Source organism: Microcebus murinus, chromosome 7 (genome assembly GCF_040939455.1).
Source record: "Microcebus murinus isolate Inina chromosome 7, M.murinus_Inina_mat1.0, whole genome shotgun sequence".
Lineage (NCBI taxonomy): Eukaryota > Metazoa > Chordata > Mammalia > Primates > Cheirogaleidae > Microcebus > Microcebus murinus.
Genome location: NC_134110.1, coordinates 25,110,183 through 25,119,651, shown reverse-complemented (window position 1 = coordinate 25,119,651; position 9,469 = coordinate 25,110,183).

The following is a 9,469-nucleotide window of genomic DNA, read 5'->3' as shown; positions in this document are numbered from 1 at the left end:
ATGGCCGCGCGCGGGTACATATGTCCCCAATTAGGGCCCAGGGCCCGGCGCCGCCATTGTCCCTCACCCGCCCCCGCGCGGTCTTTCGGGTCTCCACGCTCCAAGCGCGCCCCCGTGCGGCCTGCTGTAGTTGGGCTCCAAGGTTGCGAGGGTGGCTCTGGGGAGTGTCGGGGCGCAGCCGAACTGGGAGCGCGCACGAGGGGGAGGCGAGCGCGCTCATTGCTGCGCGGTGACCTTGTGTGGGGCGGCACAGCGGGCCCGCAGACAGTGACCGGGAGCGCGCAGCGGGCGGGCCCTGCAGGGGACAGTTACGTGCGGGCGCGCGCACGGGGGCGCGCCTGGAGTGCTGAGCTCAGCGCCCCTCCCCCGTCCGCCCGCCGACCGGCTGCCTCCTTGGTCCCCAGCCCGGCGCCCAGCCAGGGTGGGTGTGACCGAGCTGGCCCGGCGCGGGGCGCGGTGGAAACCGCGGACCCGCTTTGTGCCAGCGGCCCTGGCAGCGGCGGGACATTCATCTTGCGTGGCAGGCGCTCCCGAGGGGCGGGGGTGGGGCTCGGCCGCCCCCTTATCGCGGAGCAGCAGCCGGCGAGGCTCGTGGTGGGGGCGGGGCAGGAATCCCCCTCGGCCGGGCCGCGAGTCCAGGCTTCCTCCCAGGGGGCCGGGCCGAGGCACAGCCGGAGGCGCGGGCCAATTAACATTTTTATTGCGGGACTGGGGGCCCATCTGGACCGAGGCCTAATTACGGAGTGGACCCTCAGGGCGCCGCGGGACTTGCCAGGCGCGATCCCCTCACTCGGGGCTCACTGCCTCCTCCCGGCTGCTCTGTCCCCGCCCCCAACCGTGTCCCTCCGATTCCATCCCTGTACCATTCCACTCGTCCCAGGGATTCTGTCTCTCTGGTCATACTTTGGTCCTTCGGACTCCCAGCTCTCCATCCCCTTCCCTCATTCTTTCATTCCTCCACCCCATCGCCCATCTCTGTCCTCTGCCCACTTCATTTCTCTTCCCCGTCCTGTTTCTTTTTCGCCCTCACTCATTACTCGTTTCTCCCTTCCCCGACTCCTTGTCCACATACTTGCCTCTCTCTGTCAATCTCCACGCCCCCTTGGCCCCCAGCCCCGTTGACGGATGAGGCGACAGAGCAGGACACATGTGTCCGGCGGCCAGGCTCTCCCGAGGGGACCATTGGGCAGCTCTTGTATCCCTCAGTGGAGCCCACAACCCCTGAGGCGCCCGGCGGGGAGGGGCAGCTGGGTCCAGGCCTTGGCCATCACTGCGCCCAGCCACGGGTGCTGAGCACACATGTGGCCTGGGCGCAATTACTTGGGCCTTCTTCCTTGCTTTCCTTCTAGCATCCTGAGCAGCCGCTTCCCTCGTCCCCAGCACCCATGGTCACTGTGGAGCTTTGGCCCCAGGGTCCAGTTGACTTTTCCCGTGCACTTGGGAAGTTTCAGCCCTGCTCCACAAAGGCCGCCCTGAATTTCTCACTGAGACCTTGGACCTTGGGGGACTTGTTGCAGGGTCCCCAGGCGAGGCAACGGCCCTAGCCCCCTGCTGGTGGAAGCTCCAGGCCATGCGGCAGAACCTCTCTGTGCTGGGGTCTCTTCCAGCTGTCCTTATTCAAGTTACAGCTCCGCCCAGCCCCTATGTCTTTGGGGTTGGATGTGTACAGTGTTGGTTCTGTGACCTTCTGCCTCTCTCTGCTTCTGGCTGCACCACTCCTTGCCCTGCTCTGGTCTCATGTTTTGGAAAGATTAGGCTTGAGGGGGGAGTATCCCACTATTGTTTTCCCAGCACCCCCACCCTCAGCAAAGCCAGAGCCCCTGCTGTGCCCACTCTGTGATCAGGTTCTCACCCCCTCTGCCCTAATGGGGTACAAGCCCAGAAAATTAGTGGACAGCCTAGCCTGGAGAGAGGGAATGGCAGAGAATGGGGTGTAGAATTGAGCTGATGGGGTGGGGGCAGTCACTGGTGGTGATGGGTAGAGGGTATAGGACATTGTCTTGAAGAAGAGGTCAAGGCTGTTGAAGGATCATCCAAGAGGATGTTGAGGCCACAGAAGTTCAGACAGTGACAGGTGGGGATGGTGCTGACAGCAAAGGCTGGTGCTGGGTGGTGATTGCCTCACAGCTAGAACTCTTGGGGGCTGGAGCTGCAGACCTCAGCCAGAAGCAAGGTGGAAGGTGCCTCCCCTCTAGGCCCCCAGACAGGGCTGCTAGGAAGGGAGCAGTAAGGAGCCAGGTTCTCTCAGCAGGGAGAATGCCAGGGAGGGCTTCAGGATGAGGGGTCTTTATTCCAAAACAGTTTTGTGTGCCACAAAGGGCCTATGGGGACAAGGGCATGAGGAGTGGCCAGACAGGCCCAGAGGCAAATTGAAAGTTAAAGAGAGAGATTGGACCACAACACAAATGTGCACATGAAAAAGAAGCAAAAACAAAGAGCAAATATCAAAATAGTAGAAAATATTTGCACTAAATATAACAGCAGGTAAACATTCTGGTTATAGAAAGAAATAACTGGCATTAATTAACTTTTTACAGAACAAAGATGCTGAGACCCCAAAGGGGTTAATAGGTGATTGACTAAACAAGAAATAAGAGTCCCTATTAGGAACCAAAGGCATGCAAATTAAATGACAAAATGCAAATTTCGGGTTTTTTTTGTTTGTTTTATTATAGAAAATACCAAATGTGCACAAAAGTAGAGTGAGGATCCCTTCACTGGAGGCTGGCTCAGGCATGAGCCACTGCACCAGGCCTCTCTGTTATTTTGAAGCAAATCTTGGACATCATATCACAAAATGCCATTTTTCTCTTAATAAATAGAGACACAAGAGGTGTACATTGGCCTGGAGAGTATGCATGAGGGTGGTCCTTGGCCTCCAGCTCTGGGTCAACCCAGCTAGAACTGGGGGGTACCCAGAGTTAGAACTGGACCCTGCCCCCTTCTTGCTTCTAGTAAGGTGAATCCACATCCTCCTGTGTCCAGGGTCTCTGGCTGGATAGTAGAGAGGCCAGCAGTCCCAAAGCAGTCAAGGTGACCATCTCCTTGCAAGGAGTCCAGCTGCTTGACCTGCTCAGATGCTTGGCCTCAGGCATATGTCACTTAATTTCTAAGCCAGAGATGTAATTTCCATGCAGTAAAATACCTTAAATGTAGAGTTCTATTAGCTGTAGAAATGCATATGTTCTTGTAAAACTCCCACCCCTATGAGACAGTCCTTTGTGGTAGTGGTGAAGGAGACACTGAGAGAGAGGGCTGGGGAGGGGAGCGCTTACAACAGAAGGCAGCTGGGTCTGCCTCAGCCAGGAAGGCTCTGGCAGGGGACAGTGGGCTACTGACCTGCCTGCACTCCATGGAAGCTTGGCATGGATGGCCTGGCCACCTCATTATTCCTAACTCAGCATGGACCTTCCACCCCTACCTCCCTTGACCTCTCCCTGAGTCTGTGCACTTTCAGCATTTGCTGTGGAGCCCTGTTCCTGCCATGGCCTCAGAGCATGCTCCCTTCTACCTTCATACTTGGGTACTACCAGCTCCACCCCTGAGAAAGGTCCTCTCTAGCTGTGCCCACCTTCTTCCTCTCACAGGAACCTGGTCCCCCATGACCACACCCCTCACCGAGGGCAGTTGGTGTCACCTGGACTGTGGCTGGCTTCTTTCCCTTCACCCATTGTTACTTTTCTTAGTGGTGGACATGTGACACATCACCTGTATCACCCTTCAAGGAAAGACTTCAGCCCAACTGCTAGCAGTACTTGGAGTGGATACCTTCCATTGTCAGATGCTCTAGGGCTGCCTCAGTTGCCGACAGCACTTGGCCAAGGCCACAGCCTTCTAGGGGTGGCCTGCCTCTAGCAATGGGCAATATGGGAGTGAAAGGCCAAGCCATTTGGCTCCACACAGGATACTTCTGACCCCAGAACTCCCACTGGGGTGGCTGGGGCTAGCCTGGGCACTCTGTGTGCCCTTTTCCCTCCACAGGGTTAATCACAATGGCTTATCCTGCACACCAAACTCTATTACAGAGAGTGTGCCCTGAGGACCCAAGCTGTGGGAGTTAAGATCAGCAGTAGTCAGCAAAGGCAGACAGTTGGGTTGGGGGGTAATGGGGGGAGGTTTGCTCACTGCAAGCCTATCAGTGCTGGAGGTGGAGCACAGAGTTCCAGGGTACAAGGCCAGTGTTATAGCAGCTCAAGTGTTAGTCCACTTGGGCTGCTATAACAAAATACCATAAACTGGGTATCTTATAAACAACAGAAACTTTTTTTCTTTTGAGACAGGTCTGTTTTGTCACCCAGGCTGGAGTGCAATGGTGCACTCGTAGCTTACTGCAGCCTCAAACTCCTAGGCTCAAGTGATCCCCTGCTTCAGCCTCCCAAGTAACTGAGACTACAGGCATGCACCACCATGCCCAGCTAATTTTTCTAGTTTTTGTAGATGTGGAGTTTTGCTATGTTGCCCAGGGTGGTCTTGAACTCCTGGCCTCTAGTGATCCTCCACCTTGGCCTCCCAAAGTGCTAGGATTATAGGTTCAAGCCCACCATGCATGGCCTACAACAGAAATTTACTTCTCACAGTTCTGGAAGTTGGGAAACCCAAAGTCAAGGCACTGGCCCATTCAGTGTCTGGTGAGGGCTCACTTCCTCATAAATGGAGACTTCTCCCTTTGTCCTCACATGGTGGAAGGGTCAAGAAAGCTCTCTGGGTCCTCCTTTATAAAGACATTGATCCAGTTCATGAGGGTTCCATCCTATGACTGTTTCATTCCGTGTATGAGTTTGCCCCAAAAGCAGCCACAGGGGAGTTCCCACAAGGGAGAGCCCCAAACCTTCCCAAGATGGGGCCAGTTGGGATTCCAAAGAGAGCACTGAATGCCAGGGTGCTCAGTCCACAGCATTTACTAGGGGAACTTACATACAGAGCCTGCAGCATCCTCATGATGGACAGTGAGAGAATAGGGAATTCTCCACAGGTACATCTGCAGCCAGGGTGTCATAGTATGGAGTTTATATGAGGGTTTAAAGAATCTGCCTCAGAGCTGGGGCCAGTTTCTTTCTAGTAAACCTAGATACCTTTGTCAGGTGTAGGAATATCAAAGGCCCCGCTTTGGGTTCAAGCTTGCTAGGGAAACCTGCAGCTGACTGGGATCACAGACAGTCAAGGCACTCTGTGATTTTCCATTAGGACACAGAAAGAAAATGAGGAACAGGGAGACCTCTAATGACCTAATCACCTCTCAAAGGCCTACCTCCCGGTACCATCCCATTGGTGATTAGGTTTCAACCTATGAATTTTGGGGGGACACTGACACTCAGACCATAGCAGATGACATCCAGTTGTTAGAACTTTTACTGTCATTGAGTTGTGGTCACAAGGTAGCAGGGAAGGCTCCAGCTGGTTCATACCAGGTGTTTGAAAAGTATAGGGGAATAATCATGGCGGAGTGTGGGGAGTTGCCACTGCTCAGCTCTATTAAAGATTCAAAGGAAGGCAGTCATGGTGGCTCACATCTGTAATCCTAGCACTCTGGGAGGCTGAGGCAGAAGGATTGCTTGAGCTCAGAAGTTTGAGACCAGCCTGAGCAAGACCCCATCTCTACTAAAAATAGAAAAAAATGAGCCAGGCATGGTAGCTAGATGGTTCTCACCTGTAGTCCCAGCTACTCAGGTGGCTGAGGCAGGAGGATTGCTTGAGACCAGGAGTTGGTTGCTGTGTGCTAGGCTGACACCATGGCACTTTTCTGAGGACAACAGAGAAAGACTCTGTCTCAAAAAAAAAAAAAAAAAAAAAAAAAAAAAAAAGGATTCAAAGGGAAAGGCAGAGGGCCCCAAGGGATGCACACTGAGGCAGGCTCTAATTTCTGCGGCCAAAGGCAGAGTGCTGAGGTCAGACCCAGAACTCCACCATCAGAAAGCTCCAAAGAAACCCAGACCCATGTTCACTTCCAGCCCACAGAGGCAGTTACAGAAACCAGATGTGTCTTCCTGCCTGAAACAGCTGAAAAACTGGAGAAAAGCTATGGAGCAATGGTTCTGCAGACACTGGACATGGGCAGTGAAGGACAGTGATCCTTGAGAGGTGGGAGACAAACATGAACCCTATGACTCCCCAGGTCACCATCTGGAAAGAGTACTGGTGGGCAACCCAGATGGACTCCCTGAATGTAGGAGTTGGAGCGGGGCAGAGCAGCTAGAGTCCATGTGGCAGAGAACCAGAGAAAGAAGTCTGCTGAGGACCAGAAGTCTGCTGAGGGCCCTCAAGTGTTCAGCAGAGAAAATAGCACATGTGTGAGGCAAGTACCAGAGTCTAGGAAAAGACCCACCTGAAAGGATGAGAAGGAACAAGCCCTGGAGCGCACACGGGGCCAGGAATGATGATTGATCCCAACAGCCAGAGTGGAAAACTTCACAAGGTATCAGGCCAAACACTCAGAAGGCTTTTCCTCAATAATCAGGAAAACTAACATTAGACTAAACACTGCCCTGGGCACACCTAACAAAGCTTAAAACCATGGCTAGACTTCTAGAGATAAAAACTGCAATGCGTGAGATTTAAAAAAAATACACAAGATGGAATTGACAACAGATTTGACAGTGCAAAGATTCGTGAACTTGAAGACATGGCAATAGAAATGATCCAAAGGTAAACACAGAGGAAAAAAAGACTGAGGAATAAATGAACAGAGCATTAGTGAGTTCTAGCACAACTTCACGGGGACCGAATATACATGTCATTGAAGTTCCTAAGAGTAGGGATAGATTGGAGGAAAAAAGGATTATAGAAATGAGGGTTGGGCCTGGCGTGGTGGCTCACGCATGTAATCCTAGCACTCTGGGAGGCTGAGGCGGGAGGATCACTCAAGGTCAGGAGTTTGAAACCAGCCTGAGCAAGAGCAAGACCCTGTCTCTACTACAAATAGAAAGAAATAAATTGGCCAACTAAAAATATATAGAAAAAATTAGCCAGGCATGGTGGTGCATGCCTGTAGTACCAGCTACTTGGGAGGCTGAGGCAGAAGGATTGCTTGAGCCCAGGAGTTTGAGGTTGCTGTGAGCTAGGCTGACACCACAGCACTCTAGCCCAGGCAACAGAGTGAGACTCTGTCTCAAAAAGTAAAATAAGGGGTCGGGCATGGTGGCTCATGTCTGTAATCCTAGCACTCTGGCAGGGGGATTGCTCAAGATCAGGAGTTTGAAACCAGCCTGAGCAAGACCTCATCTCTACTAAAAATAGAAAGAAATTAATTGATCAACTAAAAATATATATACAATTAGCCAGGCATGGTGGCACATGCCTATAGTCCTAGCTACTAGGAAGGATGAGGCAGTAGGATTGCTTGAGCCCAGGAGATTAAGGTTGCTGCAAGCTAGGCTGATACCACGGCACTCACTCTAGCTAGCCTAGGCAACAAAATGAGACTCTGTCTCAAAAAACAAACAAACAAACAAAAAAACAAACAATAAGTGAAATAAAAGAAAAGAAAGAAATGAGGGTCAAAGTTTTCCAAATTTCATGAAGATTATAAACCCCACAATCTAAGAAGTTCAATAAGCCCCAAGCACATAAAATAAGAAAACTATATACACCAAGGCATATCATAATGAAATTGCTTAAAACCAGTGATAAAGAGAAGATATTAAAAGCAGCCAGAGGAAAGGGGTGGAAAAAAACCCCACATTTTATGAACAGAGGAGAAAGATAAGGATGACAGCAGATTTCTCATGAAGAAAAACCCAACAAGCTCAAAGATGGTGGAGCAACATCTTTAAAGTATTGAAAGAAAAAAACAAGCCTGTCCACCTAAAATTTGACACCCAGTGAAAATAGCTTTCAAAACAGAAGGCTAAGTAGACGTTTCAAACATACAAAAGCTGAAAGAATTCATCACCAGCTGATCCACACTATAAGAAATCTTAAAGGAAGTCATTCAGGGAAAGGAAATGATATCAGATGGAAATCTAGATCTCCACCAAGGAGTGAAAAGCTTGGAAATTGTAGCTAGGTGGGTATGTGTGAAGACTTTGTTAGTATTTAAAAGACAATCAAATGATTAAATATAAAACAATAACAATGCATACAGGATTTGCAATACATGTGGAGGGAAAATGTATAATAAAATAGCCAGTGACCAAGAGAAGAGAAATGGAACCCACTATGGTGAGAGTCTTAACTTACCTCTGAAGTGCTACAACGTCTCTGGAAGCTGGCTGTACAAGCTGAAGATGTTCACTGTAAACAATAAAGCAGCCACAAAATAGCACAAGAGCTGTAGCCAATAGGCTAACATGGAAAACAAAGCATGAAAAAATTCTCAATGAATGCAAAAGAAAGCAGAAAAAGAGAAAGAGGGAAACAGAACAGATGGAGCAAATAGGAAACAAACAGGAAGATGGTGGATTCGAACCCAACCACATTTCTTTCCTGTTTTCTTTTTTTCTAAGACAGAGTCTCCCTCTGTCACCTGGGCTAGAGTGCAGTGGCGTCATCATCATAGCTCACTGCAACCTCAAACTACTGGGCTAAAACAACCATGCTGCCTCAGCCTCTTGAGTAGCTGGGACTATAGATGCCCACCACCATGCCTGGCTAATTTTTCTATTTTTCATAGAGACAGGGGTCTCATTCTTGCTCAGTCTAGTCTGGACCTCCTGACTTCAAGCAATCCTCCTGCCTCAGCCTCCCAGAGTGCTGGGATTACAAGCATGAGCCACCACGCCTGGCTGTTTGTCCTTTTCTATGCTTTGTTCTTTGGAAGCTGGTTACAACATCCAGCACACACTCAAGGCTCCTCCCATTTTTTAGCAGAAGTGTCAACTAATGATATACCATCTCTGTTTCATTAATGTACATAATATGTGTAGGGGAAGGTCCTTGTGTTTTAGCTACTAGGTCTCTGCACCTGAAGATCCACACACTTTTCTCAGGCTGCACCTGAGAAAGTTCAACTGCACCTGGACCTGTCTTAGATGCCAAGACCCTGGACTTCAAGCCTATGCTTGGTGCTGTAAAGTGGTGAGATATTAGGTGTCTTGGGAAGGGCCAGAGGGGAGATGCAGCAGCCTTTGTACATCCATGGCCCTACCAACCCTCGCCTCCTGGGCCTCACCCCTTATCTAGTCCCCTCCATATTGACACTGGGTTTGGCCAATGGGATGCTAGTAAGTGAGGTACACAGATGCCTGATAAGACATGTGCTCACTGGGGTCTGTCCTCTTATAACACTCCCCCTGGAGCCAGCAGCCCAGATAGCCTGATGAATGGTGAGATGCCACTTGGAGAGAGGCTCCAAAGCAGGCGTCCTCAAACTACAGCCCGTGGGCCACATGCAGGTGTTTTTGCCTGCTTGTTTTTTTACTTCAAAATAAGTTATGTGCAGTGTGCATAGGAATTTGTTCATAGTTTTTTTAAACTATAGTCTGGCCCTCCAACTGTCTGAGGGACAATGAACTGGCCCCCTGTTTAAAAAGTT